Below are 18,640 nucleotides of genomic sequence, written 5' to 3' on the forward strand. Positions count from 1 at the left end.
CACAATACAATTTTTTTTTAAGTCTTTTCTTCTACGGAGGAAAAGTATGGTCTACTACAAGGGATGTTCATTAAAGGAGGCTGGTTAAACAAAGTAAAGATAAATACTATAAAACACCATGGAGTTTTTTAAAAGAGCAAGGTTGCTCTGATGTCCATGCCATATAGTAAGAGTAAAAAGCAAGTAGCAAAATAACAGGCACAGTGTAATCTCACCTTTGAAAACACAAAATACGCTTTTTAGGCATATATTTGAAAACAAAGCCTGAATGAAAGACTAACGGCTATCTTTGGGAACGGAGGGGAAAAGGGAGGAGGGCTAAGAGGCTCTCTATACAATTCTTGTTCAAATTTTCTTTAAGAAGTATATAATATCTTCGCAAAAAAAAAACAAAAACCATGAAACCTTTGGAAAGGATATTTCTTAAAGTCTCCAGTGTTTTGGAGCAGCTAAAAGGAAAAACCTAAAATTGTGGAACAGTAACCCACACCAAACTCTGAAGTCTATTCTGTAACTACTTGTTACAATGTACTTTGAAATTCATTGCTTTTTTGTATATATATTTTATAATTTTAAAAAATGTTTAAAAAAACAAAAACAGGAATTAACTGGTAGTTCAAACCATCTGCATGATTTCTCTTTCCTCCTCATGCCTACAGGAGAGAATGGTTTCACTGACAATTTCTCTCCATAAATGGGATCAGTGTCAAATGAGCAATACGCAAGTGCTGTAGCATGTGGCTGAAAAACAGAATTAAGGGGAAAAGTAAACCTGGGTTGAGCAAAGGTGGTGGTGAAGAGCCTGGGAAGCTGCCGGGGCAGGCTGAGGAGGAATCCCAGGTTTTGCATGGAAATGGCCACCGTAAGTGGTTCAATGTGCAAATGGGAGTTGGATTCATCTTCATGATAAACCGAGAGGGAAGTCCCTTGAATATTCCAGTCGATGTATTTGTACACCAAAGCAAATTATTCACGGAAGGATTTAGAAGCCTTAAAGAAGAACCAATGGAATTGACATTTAAGAAATCTTCCAAAGGCCTTGAATCAAAACAGGTAACAGGACCTGGTGGGAGCCCCTGCTTAGGAAGCGAAAAAGACCCAAAGGGAAGACACTACGAAAGAGAAAACCAAAGGGAGACAGATGCTACAAGTGTGGTGGCCTTGACCATCATGCTAAGGAATGCAGTCTACCTTCTCAGCCAGAGAAGTGCCATCCCTGTGAGAGCAGTGGCAAACTGCCCGCACAAAACTTCTGCACAGCCACCTGCCAGCTCTCGGGAAGACAGGATGCAGAATCACAGCCATGTGCTTGGATTCTGCCAAGAGAAGTCGGGGGAGGCCACGGCTCTACCTCAGCACCGTTTCCTCAGGAGGCAAGGTCAGAGATCTCAGAACTGTCACCTCAAGAAGCTTCTTCCACCAAGTCGTCTGCAGCACCCGAGAGACAAAGCAAAAGGGGGCCTTGGATTCAAAAAAGGAAGACGACTTCATACTTCTCCTTAACGTATCATTTAGTTGGGAAGTCTACCTCAGGCAAGCACAGGGGACCAGCATTTCACAAGCAGCAGCTGACCTGGAATTTTAACTACTGTTGAGGAACCATAAAATTTTGCAAACAGACAAGTCACTCTAAGCAAATTACATTTGAGCAGGGTGCCATGTTGTATGTTATTCAGAGAATGCAACGAGACGCTCTGTGTGTCTATATGTGCAAGTATGAGGGAGAGAGCTTGAGTCTGTGTGTATGAGAGGATTTTTTATTTGGGAATGCAGACATATATAAAGTAGGTTTGTCTTTATATATGCATGTATATGGAAATAAGCACATACCCTCCCTCACATAATTGGACATCTCTAAGAAACGAATACCCAAGTGAAGCATTCTGGGTGGTTTCAAAAATAATCCCTGAAATTTTTCTTTAAATACCACTTCTTTTTTATTACATAAACAAAAAAACATGACTGTTACCTTTTGTGTGAACCAAAGGATACTTCAGATCTCAGAGCTGCCAATCATATGGTACGAAAGGTTTTTAAGACATCCAGTTTTCCTGAGTTTGGGATTGTCTTTTTTTTTTTTAATATATCTATACAGTGGCTTTTTTTTTTCCTATTTGAAGGCCGTACCTTAATTTCACATGCGTGTGACTGTCAGAAGCTTCTTTTTTTGGCCATTGGCTTTTGATTTTAGAATATATAAATCAAGAAAAGCCAACGAATGTGTAATTTCTGTGCCAATTCTCAGTGTTTAAATTAATATGTTTTGATTATAAATTAGGTGCCAGAAGAGGGGAGGGTAATCTATAAATGTAGTGATTTGTTTTAAGCAGTGTTTTGATACCAAGTCATTGTAATCTTCTACATGTCGTGAGGTTTTTAAGGGATGGTTGCAACTGCAGCTTCCTGTGACAAGTCAGTCCCTCTAACCATCACGGGCCACAGGGGACCCTCCTTATTTACTAATGAAGACTTTGAAGAAAAATTCCAATGATATGGGGTATATATTTTTGATGGTTGTTTTTATTCTCCCTAGAGAGTTATCTAATTTCTTTTTAAAACAAAGACATAGTAGAGAAGTGAATAAGATATGGAGTTGAGAATGAAAATCAAGTGAATGCTCAGAATTGCCCGACATGTATTAATAACCTGTGAGTAATATTAACAAGTGTAGTGTTTGGTGACAGACAACTGGAGTGACAAAGTCTGGGGCAGAGGTATCCAGAGAACTAGAAATATTTTATATCATAAAATTGAACCTCTAGAATTTACCTTCATTACATATGCTAAAGTAACCTATATGGTGGATTCAGGATGAAAATTACAAGTAACCTATATGGTGGATTCAGGATGAAAATTACTGAGGATGGATGATCTTCTCACATCATTCCTCAGTTATATCAATAAACTGGCCGAGGACCAGTCATAATATTGGTCCCTTCAGGTTCCAGCCAGGAAAAAAACTTATTTCAGTGTCATCCTGGTTCTAGATGTTAGGGGTAAATTTATGAAACATCTCCATGAAGGTATCAATTAAGTACAATGCTTAACACTGGCAATGAATGTAGTTTGTATGAGCCTGTTGGTGTAAGCTCAGATAACCAGAAAAGGAAAATTGCATGACTCAAATGAGACATATTCTTCTGAACAGTGTGCTCCCTCCTCCACTTGACTTACCATAGGAGGCTTGTGTAGTTGCTGCTGCTTCAGCAAGTTACACATAAGAAAATGCCTCTGGCTGAGCCACCAGTCTATGACAGTGTTTGTGAGACTCTCCATGGTATACACTGAAATATCAGTGTGCTGTAATGCAAAGCTTACCTTTGACGGTATTGAATGTGATATAGCTATAGAGAAATACTTCCTTGCCTTATGTGAGGACCAAAAGCTTATTTAAATTATGTAGACACATTAAAGCGGCATTGCTTAATTTTTAACAGGTAAAGCAAGTAGGTTACCTGTAAAATTGTAAAACATTATGAAATCACTTTGAAAATTCAAACCGAAGTTTCTTGATACCATAGAAATAGGAAATTGTGAACTTAAAAATTGGACATTCCCTGTTTACATATAAAAAGTTCAGAGCTGAGATTACTGTTAAAAAAACACCTTGAGAACTATGAACCTATGGGTGCAATTTGAAATCATTTTAAGCATATTACCAGACCAAATTACTAAAAGCATATACCAAACCTAATTTATGGTCAAAAGTTAGGGTTTCTTTTTTATATGAAAATATAATCACTATTACCATAACATGTTCAGGACAAAGAACTCTGCTCAGGAAACATACCATATAATGTTGTTATTGTTATTGCTGTTGTTTCTTTACAGAACAGTCTATAGTCCTGTTTTCTCAAAACAAAGCAAATAATGTAGACCTTTTATAAGTATTATGTACTGATGATAGTAACTACCTCTGAGTTTAATGCAGATTAAAATTCCTGAATAGATATCAATTTCCCTTTTTTCATTTTATGTGAAAAGAACTCTGAAGCAGAATTCCTGAGCTTGCATATGTGAATATCACTGATGTGAACACAGTGTTCATTTACACGAGTGAAACTTTATTCTGTTGACAGCAAAAGACTGCCTCACTGTTGATGCACAGCACACCTTTATGCTGCTCCAGCCTTTCTGGTGGCTGATAATGCTCTGGTACAGAACCTTATTATCTATATTACAGATACCAATTCACAACTGCATGTTTCTGACAAACACTAGTGGATAATGAAACATCTCATCTTAGTGAAGTCTCCAAGCATTTCCTTAAAGTCACCATGTACTTAGTTTGAAGAATTACGGGCACTCTTCAACTTAGGCTAAACAGAAGCAATCTTGAAAATAGCTGCTTTGCCCAGATATGGAGAACAGGAGGTGTAGCAGGAAGGGAGGGGTTAGTGTGTCTTCCTGCTGGGCAAACAGTATGACAGAAGCCAGTCCCACTCGTTTACCTGCTTGTCTGTGCTGCCCTGAAGCCAAGCAGATGGCAGCATTATTGACCTAAGCAGGTCACTAACTAGCACTGGCTTGCCAAGAGTGAAGGATGCAATTCCATTCCGATCTGCTAAGGTGAAGGGTCTGGATTAAGCTTCAGTTTGCAGGGGTTACTAAAGAGGTCTGTGAAACAACTGCCCCTTGACCTCATCCCCCATGTCATACAGAGTACTTTGGTTGGTCCACCTTCCAACACAAAGTTGAATCCTAAGAAAAAGATCAGCTTGCTGTCAGTCTCTGAGCCCTGGGAGCTAGTCATTTGCTACATGGCAGATAATAGTGGAAACATTTTTATACTTTCACATTTCTAGTCTTCATTAGAAGACTTTGGATGTCTTTTTACAATGGAAGATTTAGAAAGATTTTTGCCTGGTTATCTCTTGGATGTTTAGTGTGCAATACAGGGAAAATAATCAAAAGATGTCATATAATAACACCACCGGTCCACTTCCAAATCTAGGATGTTTTCAGCACCAGTGGTTTTTTGTTTGTTTGTTTCTGGCTCAGTGTTAATTTTGTACCAGTACGGCCCCAAGTTACCGCTAGTGTTTTTAGTTTGTGAATAGAAAACCGTTAGTTTTAATAGACTTTATAACATTCCCTGTAAGATGGACATGGGAATTCTCATTAAGTCTTAAAGTTAATTTAAATTAATTTACCTGTTTAGCAAATAAATGTTTATCATAAAATATATATGTGTATTTCCCCCTTTGGTTATAAAATTTGGGAAAGTATATACTAGTGCAGCTGCACTTTCATTTCTAGATGTCTTAATGGGATTTATTTTAGAGAAAAACAACTTTTTAAAAACATCAAATTCTGTCTTACATAAATGTCAGTCTCTTTTAAGATGGTTGCGTGACCTGTGACGTAGCTGTTACATTACAGTGAGAGGGTGACCTAGGATTGGTGTTTAAATTTTACGTTTGGAATGAAGCTGCAAAGTTATGGTAAAATGCTGTGCCATGAAAAAGTATGATGATATTTAATGCCTCTGTGGCTTAACACAGAGTAACCAGCTTTGAAAATGATGTTGTTGATTACCTCTTGAATTACTAATATCTACAAACCCTGGCACCCACCACCAAGCTGGCTTTAATGTGTGTTGCTTTTCAGTATGATCTCTAATCACACTATAGACCAAAATGAACACTGATTTCTATATGTCTTTAATATGGTGTTTTATATAGTGTTTTAAAGTTCATCTGGTATAAAATGAAATCAGAAAGATAGACGATAAAGACTGAGATGGTATAATCTAGGAATGCCTAGAGTGTACAATGATAGTGACTAAATGCACAAATTTAAAAAATTGTTTTTGCCTGAGGAAGAACTGAGGAATGTAATTACTGCGGGGTGCTGAAAATTGATAGTAATTAATATTTTAAAATTTTAACTTATGTGTGAGACTAAAGCAAAAAAATGTTTATTTGGTACAAAATTTATATTTTGATTAGTGCATTTTCTAATATAACTTATGTAGACAGCTTAAATGAATACCATAAGTACATGGAACTTTGAGTAGGGCATGAGATTTTGTTGGTTTGTCCAGAGTGATGCTCTGATAAATCCCAGAGTGATTTGAACAGTGAATAAAAAAGTATTACAGCACAATAATACCTAATTGTAAAGTAATCATGTTAAAACACTGAATGAAGCTGCATCTGAGCTATAGGTTTTTGTTTTGTTTTGTTTTGTTTTGTTTTGATTTTACTATTATTACTTTTATTTTTTTCTCTATATTAACATTCTATATCTTTTTCGGTTATGTTGCTAGTTCTTCTAAACCAATGCAAATGTACTAAGAAATGATGATCATGCATCTATGTGATGATGTTAAGAATTAATGATTGCATGTGTAGAATGGTATGATCTCTAAATGTTGGGTTAATTTCTTTTTTTCCATTAATTAAAAAAAAAAAAAAGAGAAGGGATAATTGGAGATGAAGGGATACAGACTGTACAACGGGACTGGATATAAAAACTCAGAAATGGACAGCACAATACTACCCAATTGTAATGCAATTATGTTAAAACACTGAATGAAGCTGCATGTGAGGTATAGGTTTTTTGTTTTTGTTTTTTTTGTTTTTTTTTCTTTCTATTATTGTTTTAATTCTTATTCTGTTGTCTTTTTATTTCTTTTTCTAAATCGATGCAAATGTACTAAGAAATGATGAATATGCAACTATGTGATGTTATTAAGAATTACTGATTGTACATGTAGATTGGAATGATTTCTAATTGTTTTGTTAATTCTTTTTTTAATTAATAAAAAAAAAAAAAAAAGTATTTACAAAAGTCCCCTTCAGGTAATGGTGAGAAAGGGGGAATATTCAACTTTCCCAAGTTGAATTCTTGATATTCTCACAAGCAGTGCAGACATCCAAAGCAATAGGCTGAGACCCCAATCTTGGGGTTTGCTCATATGAAAGTTAACTCCACAAAGGATAGGTCAAGCCTACTTAAAATTAGGCCTAAGAGTCACCCCCAAGAGAATCTCTTTTGTTGCTCAGATATGACCTCTCTCTCCACAACAAGCAAACTCACCACCCTCCTCCTGTCTACGTAGGACATGACTCCCAGGAGTGTGGACCTTCCTGGCAACGTGGGACAGAAATCCTAGAATGCTCTGAGACTCAGCATCAAGGGATTGAGAAAACCTTCTCGACCAGAAGGGGGAAAAGTGAAATGAGACAAAATAAAATGTCGATGGCTGAGAGATTTCAAACAGAGTTGAGAGGTTATCCTGGAGGTTATTCTTACGCATTAATTAGATATCACCTTGTTATTCAAGATGTAGTGGAGAGGCTGGAGGGAACTGCCTGAAAATGTAGAGCTGTGTTCCGGTAGCCATGTTTCTTGAAGATGATTGTATAGTTTTCACAATGTGACTGTGTGATTGTGAAAACCTTGTGTCTGATGCTCCTTATATCTATCTTGTCAACAGACGAGTAGAACATATGGAATAAAAATAATAGGGGGAACAAATGTTAAACTCAATTTAGTTTGAAATGCTAGTGATCAATGAAAAGGAGGGGTAATGGGTATGGTATGTATAAATTTTTTTTCTGTTTTCGTTTTATTTCTTTTTCTGAATAGATGCAAATGTTCCAAGAAATGATCATGATGATGAATATGCAAAAAAAAGTGAAAAGAATATTCGCATTTTTTTGGTATTAAAAAATTTTTTTAATTAATAAAAAATTAATTTATTTATTTATTAAAATAGTTATCAAGCACTTATTATGTGCCAGCAGATGCTGTTCTAGAGCTGGGGATTAAGTAGTGTTTGTATTTAAAAAATACAAAAATACCTACTTCCTACTTGGTGAGGCAGGAGGGAAAAAACGAGGAAAAGTGTAACAAACAAATGAAATATATACATTAGACAGTGAAAAGTATCAGGGAAAAAATAAAACAGGAAAAAGAGATAGGAAATGGGGGTGAGGGATGGGAAGGCAGAATTACTCAAGTCTTGAGTTCAAGGTAGAGTTGTGGAGGCATGGATTTTTAATTGAATTTTCCAAAATTAAATACTGTGAAGTCCTAGAGGGCCACTTCAGTCCAGGGACCACCAGTTTGCCAACTCTGGTAGAGAAGACCAGGACTATAATTGGGGGAGAAAAAAAAGATAGCTCATAGAGTTAGGAATATAGTAACATAGCTTATATTTACACACTAAATCAATTTACAAAGCTGCTACAGCTGTCATCCCTCTCTTACAGAAGGAGAAAATGCCACATGGCTTGTAAGCAGCAGAATCCAGATTCAAACTCAAGTACCCCCTTACATCACAGAGCCATGGAAGATTAACTGAGAAAATGAGAAACAGTATCAAAGGCAGCCAAGGTCAAAGAACATGAGGACCCACTGGGCCTTAAGATGGATCAAAGTCCCTGGTAAGCTGGAAGAAGAGTTTCAACAGCTGATAGGCTATAAAGGTAAAGATTAGACAAAATATAGGACATGCAAGAGACAAGACAAATCACTGACTCCAAACAAGAGAGAGACTGACTTTACCCCGACAGCACTGCTTGGTGAAGTGTGCACCTCTGAAAGCAAGAGACAAAGATGAAGTGGAGAAGTCATTCAGCTTCCATCACCACTACCCTGAACAATTTCAACAGTTCCTGCCTACTTCCTTCCACTCCTTCACAGCATCTCAGAAGTTCTAACATGCAAACACCACCATGTCACACCTCTGCTTAAAACCTGCCATTAGCTCTGCATTTGCCTACACAGTAAATCCCAAACTCTGGAGGCAGAGCATTAGAAGCCCTTCACAAGCTGGCTCGAACCCTCCTCTCCAGCATCACCCAACTATGAAGGAAATGAATAAGCATGCTCCTCTAGGTAGGTGCTGGAGAAGAGGAAAATAAGTGCCCCAAGCGCTCGATCAAGCAGGACCCTCTTTCAACATTTCCTGGCATTTGGGGGGACATTCACTGTTCTCTGCCTGGAATGCCCTCTTCTCCTCCTAATCCATCAGAACTCAAATATCAGCTCTGTGTGAGGACTTTCCCCAATGGTTAATCATTCCTCTGACCCTCGGGTACTTCAAACATCTCTGTTAAGGCACTCTACCTAGTGCACTGTAATGAGTGATTTTTAAGTCTGTCAACCACTGGCTTATTCCTCTTTATACCACCAGCCTCTCATGTGGACTCCCACCCAAGCACTGGAGCTACCAAGTGAAGATGCAGGAAAGGGGGCCATAAATGAAAGCACTAGCATTTGAGAGCTAACATATACAATGGTTTACTGTGTCTAGACTGTTTCATCCTGCAGAAAGCTCCTCAAGGGAAGGACCTTGCCTCCTCCTTCTCTACATCCCTCACATCTAATTCTGGGTTATAAGAGAGCAGGTGTCACAAACAGCAACAGTGGGAGGATACTAGGTCTGACATGCAAACACCACTATGTCACACCTCTGCTTAAAACCTGCCATTAGCTCTGCATTTGCCTGGCACTGTGGGATCAATAATCCCATCCTAGCCAAAAAGGGGAAAAGAAGTGTACTTAACAAAGTATCAGTGGCAGAGAGTTCAAATAGTCAAGAGGCTACTCTGGAGATTGGTCTTACGCAAGCTATAGTTAGACCTGCCATAACCTGCCAATCCCCAACCAGGACCATTCCAGCCAATCCTAAAGAACACCTAGGGCAAGAGAGAAGATTCCAGAAGGGTTTCAGGCATTAGAGTAACTTTTCAGAAACCTACAACCTCCAGATGGGTCCTGGTCCAGAGAAGTCCTGAAACCTAGCCCAGCCTCTCCAGAACATCAGATAGTTCCATCTCCCTACCCCATATCAGTGACAGACCCTTCCAATATCAAAAATTTAGAACTGCCATAGCCCAAACAACCCCAAAGAGAGGTATGGAAAAATCAAAGGTGATGATGGAATTATACACAGAAGATAGGACTTAACAAATGAATATGAATGCTGAATCATTAAATTGATATCTTTTAGTCTCCAGTATTTTAGAGCAGCTAAAAGTAAAAACCTAAAATTGTGAAATTGTAACCCATGTCAAAGTCTGAAATATGTTCTACAACTAATTGTGGTGCTATACTTTGAAATTTATAGCTTTCTTGCATATCTGTTATTGTTCACAAAAAAGAAGGAAAAAAGAGTTGATTGTGATGATAAAAAAGTATTTAAAGTCCTGTAGGCTCCCATATTCTCGAGCAGCTAGAAGGAAAAATATGAGCCCATAACAAACGCTGGGATCTATCCTGTAACCACTTTTTGAACAGTGATTTGAAAACTACTGCTTTTTTTATTCCTTTGCTTTGTATATATGTTATACTACACAATAAAAAAAGTTAAAAATATATATATACATATGGCCTTGTTCAAGTCTCATTTTCTTATTTAACCATTCCAGATCCCATTTTCCCAGTGCCTAACGTATAGTAAATGCTCAATTATTTGTTAACCAATATGTATAGCAGGGATAATATGGCAGTTCTAAATATTTGATATTGGAAGGGTCTGTCACTGATATGGGTTAGGAAGATGGAACTATCCACTGTTCTGGAGAGGCTGGGCTAGGTTTCAGGACTTCTCTGGACCAGGGACCCATCTGAAGGTTGTAGGTTTCTGGAAAGTTACTCTAATGCCTGAAACCCTTCTGGAATCTTCACGAGGCTCTCAGGATGATGTGAGAGCCCACAAGCCAAACACTGAGAATCTTGCTTGAACAAGGCCTAGCACATCAGAAATGCTCACATTCTTTCCTAAATTGAATGTAGAAATTTAGATGTCATAGTAAAGATTAAATAAAGTAGATGATGAAGAAAAAAATATATATATATAGTAGATGAAGGTGCTCACAATGGACACATTTAACTTCCTCAATAAAAAGTAAACTAGGGGACTTCCGGAGAAGATGGCGGCTTAGCAATGTACGCACGTCTTAGTTCCTCCTACAGAACAACTACTAAATAACTAGAAACAGTACAGAACAGCTCCCGGAGCCACGACAGAGACCAAACACACAGTGTACCCCAGTTTGGAACGGCTACGAGACTCCGCTGCAGTGAGGTCCCCGAGCGGTGCACGCTTACCCGGGCCGCGGCAGCTGGCGGCCGGACCCCCTCCCTCCCTCCTTCCCGGTCCGGCTGAGAGACTCGGATCGGCAGTTCCCCAAGCCGCAGTGGCCGGTGGCCAGAGCCCCTCCCAAACACGTGGCTTCCTGGGCCAGCTCGGAGCCTCGGATCGGCGGTTCCCCAAGCCGCGGCGGCCGGCGGCTGGAGCCCCTCCCACGCACGCAGCTTCCCGGGGTCGGCTGGGAGCCTCGGATCGGCGGATCCCCAAGCCGCAGCGGCCGGAGCCCCTCCCGCGCACGCGACTTCCCGGGCCGGCTGGGAGCCTCGGATCGGCGGTTCCCCGAGCCGCGGCAGCCGGCGCCCCTCCCCCACACGCAGCTTCCCAGGCCGGCTGGGAGCCTCGGATCGGCGGTTCTCCAAGCCACGGCGGCTGGCGCCCCTCCCCCACAGGCGACTTCCCGGAGGGAAAGGAAAGAGTCTCCAACAGTAGTAGAGACTGAGTCCAACCTAACACCAATAGTGGCATTAATGAACAACTTCTGACTACTAAAAATAGGCCCTCAGCTCAGGCAAAACTGATCAAGGCGGAAGTTGCCTATTGGGCTAACTGAAAAAGAGGAAAGGGGGCGAAACAGAGCCTTCTGCGGCTGTTTCTGCGGAAGCTTGGTTGCCTCTGGGCTCAGCGCTGGGATTACACAGGCTGCGACTGCTCCGAACTTAGAGGCGGGCTGCTTTCAGGGCTCTCTACCACCTGAACCTTTCCTGTGGGAGGGGTGAAACGCAACTCAGGTGGAATCCCTCTCTCAAGGAATTCAGATCCCAGGACTTCACAATTTGAAGTCATTAAAACCAGCCTACAACCTTTCCTCTGTTTCCACCACACATCCAACAGCGAAAGTCTTCCAAAGTTAAAGGAGCCACAACAACTTTTGCTGGTGGGACCCGCAGACAGACAAGCACCACATACTGGGCAGGATAGGAAAAACAAAGCCCAGAGACTTCACAGGAAAGTCTTTCAACCTGCTGGGTCCCACTCAGGGAAATCTGATTAAATGCCCAGACACCAGCAAAAAATAACAAATCACACCAAGAAAATTGAAGATATGGCCCAGTCAAAGGAACAAACCAATAGCTCAAATGAGATACAGGAGCTGAGACAACTAATTCTGAATATACGAACAGAAATGGAAAACCTCTTCAAAAACCAAATCAATAAATTGAGGGAGGACAAGAAGGCATGGGATGAACAAAAAGAAAAAATGGAAAGTCTGAAAAAACAAATCACAGAACTTATGGGAATGAAAGACACAGTAGAAGAGAAGAAAAAAACAATGGAAACCTACAATGGTAGATTTCAAGAGACAGAGGTTAGGATTAGTGAACTGGAGGATGGAACATCTGAAATCCAAAAAGAAACAGAAACTATAGGGAAAAGAATGGAAAAATTTCAGCAGGGGCTCAGGGAACTAAATGATAATATGAAGCGCACAATATACATGTTGTGGGTGTCCCAGAAGGAGAAGAGAAGGGAAAAGGAGGAGAAAAACTAATGGAAGAAATTATCACGGAAAATTTCCCAACTCTTATGAAAGACCTAAAATTACAGATCCAAGAAGTGCAGCGCACCCCAAAGAGAATAGATCCAAATAGGCATTCTCCAAGACACTTACTAGTTAGAATGTGAGAGGTCAAAGAGAAAGAGAAGATCTTGAAAGCAGCAAGAGAAAAACAATCCATCACATACAAGGGAAACCCAATAAGACTATATGTAGATTTCTCAGCAGAAACCATGGAAGCAAGAAGACAGTGGGATGATATATTTAAATTACTAAAACAGAAAAACTGCCAACCAAGACTTCTATATCCAGCAAAATTGTCCTTCAAAAATGAGGGAGAAATTAAAACATTTTCAGACAAAAAGTCACTGAGAGAATTTTTGACCAAGAGACCAGCTCTGCAAGAAATACTAAAGGGAGCACTAGAGTCAGATACAAAAAGACAGAAGAGAGAGGTATGGAGAAGAGTGTAGAAAGAAAGAAAATCAGATATGATATATATAATACAAAAGGCAAAATGGTAGAGGAAACTATTACCCAAACAGTAATAACACTAAATGTTAATGGACTGAATTCCCCAATCAAAAGACATAGACTGGCAGAATGGATTAAAAAACAGGATCCTTCTATATGCTGTCTACAGGAAACACATCTTAGACCCAAAGATAAACATAGGTTGAAAGTGAAAGGTTGGGAAAAGATATTTCATGCAAATAACAACCAGAAAAGAGCAGGAGTGGCTATACTTATATGCAACAAATTAGACTTCAAATGTAAAACAGCTAAAAGAGACAAAGAAGGATACTATCTACTAATAAAAGGAACAATTAAACAAGAAGACATAACAATCATAAATATTTACGCACCGAATCAGAATGCCCCAAAATACGTGAGGAATACACTGCAAATACTGAAAAGGGAAATAGACACATCTACCATAATAGTTGGAAACTTCAATTCACCACTCTCATCAATGGACAGAACATCTAGACAGAGGATCAATAAAGAAACAGAGAACTTGAATATTACAATAAATGAGCTAGACTTAACAGACATTTATAGGACATTACACCCCACAACAGCAGGATACACCTTTTTCTCAAGTGCTCATGGATCATTCTCAAAGATAGACCATATGCTGGGTCACAAAGCAAGTCTCAACAAATTTAAAAAGATTGAAATCATACATAACACTTTCTCGGATCATAAAGGAATGAAGCTGGAAATCAATAATAGGCAGAGAGCCAGAAAATTCTCAAATACGTGGAGGCTCAACAACACACTCTTAAACAACCAGTGGGTCAAGGAAGAAATTACAAGAGAAATTAGTAAATATCTCGAGGCAAATGAAAATGAAAACACAACATATCAAAACCTATGGGATGCAGCAAAGGCAGTACTAAGAGGGAAATTTATTGCCCTAAATGCCTTTATCAGAAAAGAAGAAAGGGCAAAAATTCGGGAATTAACTGTCCACTTGGAAGAACTAGAGAAAGAACAGCAAACTAACCCCAAAGCAAGCAAAAGGAAAGAAATAACAAAGATTAGAGCAGAAATTAACGAAATTGAGAACATGAAAACAATAGAGAAAATCAATAAGACCAGAAGTTGGTTCTATGAGAAAATCAACAAGATTGATGGGCCCTTAGCAAGATTGACAAAAAGAAGAAGAGAGAGGACGCAAATAAATAAGATCAGAAATGGAAGAGGAGACATAACCACTGACCTCACAGAAATAAAGGAGGTAATAACAGGAGCTATGAACAACTTTACGCTAATAAATACAACAATGTAGAAAAATGGACAAGTTCCTAGAAAGGCATGAACAACCAACTTTGACTCAAGAAGAAATAGATGACCTCAACAAACCAATCACAAGTAAAGAAATCGAATCAGTCATTCAAAACCTTCCCAAAAAGAAAAGTCCAGGACCAGATGGCTTCACATGTGAATCCTACCAAACATTCCAGAAAGAATTAGTACCAACTCTCCTCAAACTCTTCAAAAAAATTGAAGTGGAGGGAAAGCTACCTAATTCATTCTATGAAGCCAACATCACCCTCATACCAAAACCAGGCAAAGATATTATAAAAAAAGAAAACTACAGACCAATCTCTCTAATGAATATAGATGCAAAAATCCTCAACAAAATTCTAGCAAATCGAATCCAGCAACACATTAAAAGAATTATACATCATGACCAAGTAGGATTCATCCCAGGTATGCTAGGATGGTTCAACATAAGAAAATCAATTAATGTAATACACCATTATCAACAAATCAAAGCAGAAAAATCACATGATCATCTCAATTGATGCAGAGAAGGCATATGACAAGATTCAACATCCTTTCCTGCTGAAAACACTTCAAAGGATAGGAATACAGGGGAACTTCCTTAAAATAATAGAGGGAATATATGAAAAACCCACAGCTAATATCATCCTCAATGGGGAAAAATTGAAAACTTTCCCCCTAAGATCAGGAACAAGACAAGGATGTCCATTATCACCACTGTTATTCAACATCGTGTTGGAGGTTCTAGCCAGAGCAATTAGACAAGAAAAAGAAATAAAAGGCATTAAAATTGGAAAGGAAGAAGTAAAACTATCACTGTTTGCAGACGATATGATACTATACGTCAAAAACCCGGAAAAATCCACAACAAAACTACTAGAGCTAATAAATGAGTACAGCAAAGTAGCAGGTTACAAGATCAACATTCAAAAATCTGTAGCGTTTCTATACACTAGCAATGAACAAGCTGAGGGGGATATCAAGAAACGAATTCCATTTACAATTGCAACTAAAAGAATAAAATACTTAGGAATAAATTTAACTAAAGAGACAAAAGACCTATACAAAAAAAACTACAAAAAACTGTTAAAAGAAATCACAGAAGACCTAAATAGATGGAAGGGCATACCGTGTTCATGGATTGGAAGACGAAATATAGTTAAGATGTCAATTCTACCTAAATTGATTTACAGATTCAACGCAATACTAATCAAAATCCCAACAACTTATTTTTCAGAAATAGAAAAACCAATAAGCAAATTTATCTGGAAGGGCAGGTTGCCCCGAATTGCTAAAAACATCTTGAGGAAAAAAAACGAAGCTGGAGGTCTCATGCTGCCGGACTTGAAGGCATATTATGAAGCCACAGTGGTCAAAACAGCATGGTACTGGCATAAAGATAGATATATCGACCAACGGAATCGAATAGAGTGCTCAGATATAGACCCTCTCATCTATGGACATTTGATCTTTGATAAGGCAGTCAAGCCAACACACCTGGGACAGAACAGTCTCTTCCATAAATGGTGCCTAGAGAATTGGATATCCATATGCAAAAGAATGAAAGAGGACCCGTATCTCACACCCTATACAAAAGTTAACTCAAAATGGATCAAAGATCTAAACATTAGGTCTAAGACCATAAAACAGTTAGAGGAAAATGTAGGGAGATATTTATGAAACTTACAATTGGAGGTGGTTTTATGGACCTTAAACCTAAAGCAAGAGCACTGAAGAAAGAAATGAATAAATGGGAGCTCCTCAAAATTAAACACTTTTGTGCATCAAAGAACTTCATCAAGAAAGTAGAAAGACAGCCTACACAATGGGAGACAATATTTGGAAACGACATATCAGATAAAGGTCTAGTATCCAGAATTTATAAAGAGATTGTTCAACTCAACAACAAAAAGACAGCCAACCCAATTACAAAATGGGAAAAAGACTTGAACAGACACCTCTCAGAAGAGGAAATACAAATGGCCAAAAGGCACATGAAGAGATGCTCAATGTCCCTGGCCATTAGAGAAATGCAAATCAAAACCACAATGAGATATCATCTCACACCCACCAGAATGGCCATTATCAACAAAACAGAAAATGACAAGTGCTGGAGAGGATGTGGAGAAAGAGACACACTTATCCACTGTTGGTGGGAATGTCAAATGGTGCAATCACTGTGGAAGGCAGTTTGGCGGTTCCTCAAAAAGCTGAATACAGAATTGCCATACGACCCAGCAATACATTGCTGGGAATCTACTCAAAGGACTTAAGGGCAAAGACACAAACGGACATTTGCACACCAATGTTTATAGCAGCGTTATTTACAATTGCAAAGAGATGGAAACAGCCAAAATGTCCATCAACAGACGAGTGGCTAAACAAACTGTGGTATATACATACGATGGAATATTATGCAGCTTTAAGACAGAATAAACTTATGAAGCATGTAATAACATGGATGGACCTAGAGAACATTATGCTGAGTGAGACTAGCCAAAAACTAAAGGACAAATACTGTATGGTCCCACTGATGTGAACCGACATTAGAGAATAAACTTGGAATATGTCATTGGTAACAGAGACCATCAGGAGTTAGGAATAGGGTAAGATAATGGGTAATTGGAGCTGAAGGGATACAGACTGTGCAACAGGACTGAATACAAAAACTCAAAAATGGACAGCACAATACTACCTAATTGTAATGTAATTATGTTAAAACACTGATAGAAGCTGCATCTGAGTTATAGTTTTTTTTGTATGTTTTTTTCTATATATTTTTTGTATTTTTTAGTTTTTTCTCTATATTATCATTTTATTTCTTTTTCTGTTGTCTTGCTATTTCTTTTTCTAAATCGATGAAAACGTACTAAGAAATGATGATCATACATCTATGTGATATTAAGAATCACTGATTGCATATGTAGAATGGAATGATTTCTAAATGTTGTGTTAGTTAATTTTTTTTTAATAAAAAAAAAGTAAATTAGGGTGCACAGGTGGTTCCATGACAGAATGCTCTCCTTTCATGCCAGAGACCCAGACTTGATTCCCAGATCATGCACCCACAGAAAAAAATAAAATAAAATAAAATAAGATCATCAGCTAACTAGAGTTTGAGAAAACCTCTGAAACAACTGTCCCAGAGGTAAGAAGGAACAAGCAATACGAGGCTGGCCAGCAAAGCTCTATAGTGGTTCCAAAATGCCCAGTTTAGTATCTCCCCTTCTCCACATTCTGTGACTGGGCATAGAGACCTTAAACCCCTTTGCTAAAGGCTGGACACAAAGCCAAGTGAGACCCCGCGAAGCTTACAAAGCAGGCTCAGAAGGCACAGTATACAGATGATAAGAGAACAGTGAGGGGAGCTTGGAAGGACCTGGAGGGAGAGCATGACCTTTGTGAGTGGACCCTCAGCTGTTCTTGCTGACAGCACAAGTTCACATGTGAATGCAGAGAAAGGGGGAAAGAGGTGGAGACTGAACGGAAAGGGAGGCATTTTATAATTAATCAAGATGAGAACTGAGTAAAACACTGTACCTTGTTTTCAAAGCAACACGCTTTAAGAAGACTTTAACAGTGCTAGAAATGAACAATTAGGATCGATGATACCAATATTCTCATATTCTATCCCCACTCAATATGTGATCTTTCTAAAATGAAACTCTGCCTTCAATCGATGCATAAACCTGCATTAACCCTCCAATGGCTTAGAATAAAATCCAAATTCCTTTGACTAATAAAACCTCCTGTAATCTGCCCCCTACCTAGTTCTCCAGCTCCATTCTTGGCTCTTTGCTCCATCATACCACATTGTAGGGTAGTCTGTGATTTCTTCTCCAGCTCTCCCATGAGACTCCTATGGGCAGGACCATGTCTATTCTGTGCCATGGTTCCAAGACCCAACAGACTGATACATAATAACCTTCAAATGCTTATGAATAACAGGAAGGCATTGGTGAAATCCAAAGACCTCTGTAAGACAGAACCAGCCTACTTATCACTCTGTGGCCAATCATCAAGCTGAGCTCTGGGAAAACAAGGCCCCTGAGGCCTTAATGAGAGAAAGATGGGTCCATCCTAGGATTAGACCCACTCACATTAGAGGCCACACCCCCAGATTCTGAGTCCAAGCCTGAAAAACAACCTGAGCCTGGTGTGTAGCACATCTGGAAGACTAAGCAAAATAGATTCCCTGTCTGTTTTCATTTCAGGCTTCACTCCATCAGTAACTGTCACCA

At 39.0% G+C, this 18,640-nt stretch overlaps 1 protein-coding gene and 1 pseudogene across 2 annotated transcripts in view; one reads left to right on the plus strand and one right to left on the minus strand.

Annotated features, from left to right (window-relative positions):
- The window catches only part of TATDN2 (TatD DNase domain containing 2), a 61,313-nt gene that overhangs the window by 40,391 nt on the left and 2,282 nt on the right, over positions 1-18,640 (minus strand). The window lies entirely within an intron of this gene.
- LOC143646336 (protein lin-28 homolog B pseudogene) lies at positions 736-1,595 on the plus strand (annotated as a pseudogene).

The sequence above is a fragment of the Tamandua tetradactyla genome, chromosome 9, assembly GCF_023851605.1.
Source record: "Tamandua tetradactyla isolate mTamTet1 chromosome 9, mTamTet1.pri, whole genome shotgun sequence".
Taxonomy (NCBI): domain Eukaryota; kingdom Metazoa; phylum Chordata; class Mammalia; order Pilosa; family Myrmecophagidae; genus Tamandua; species Tamandua tetradactyla.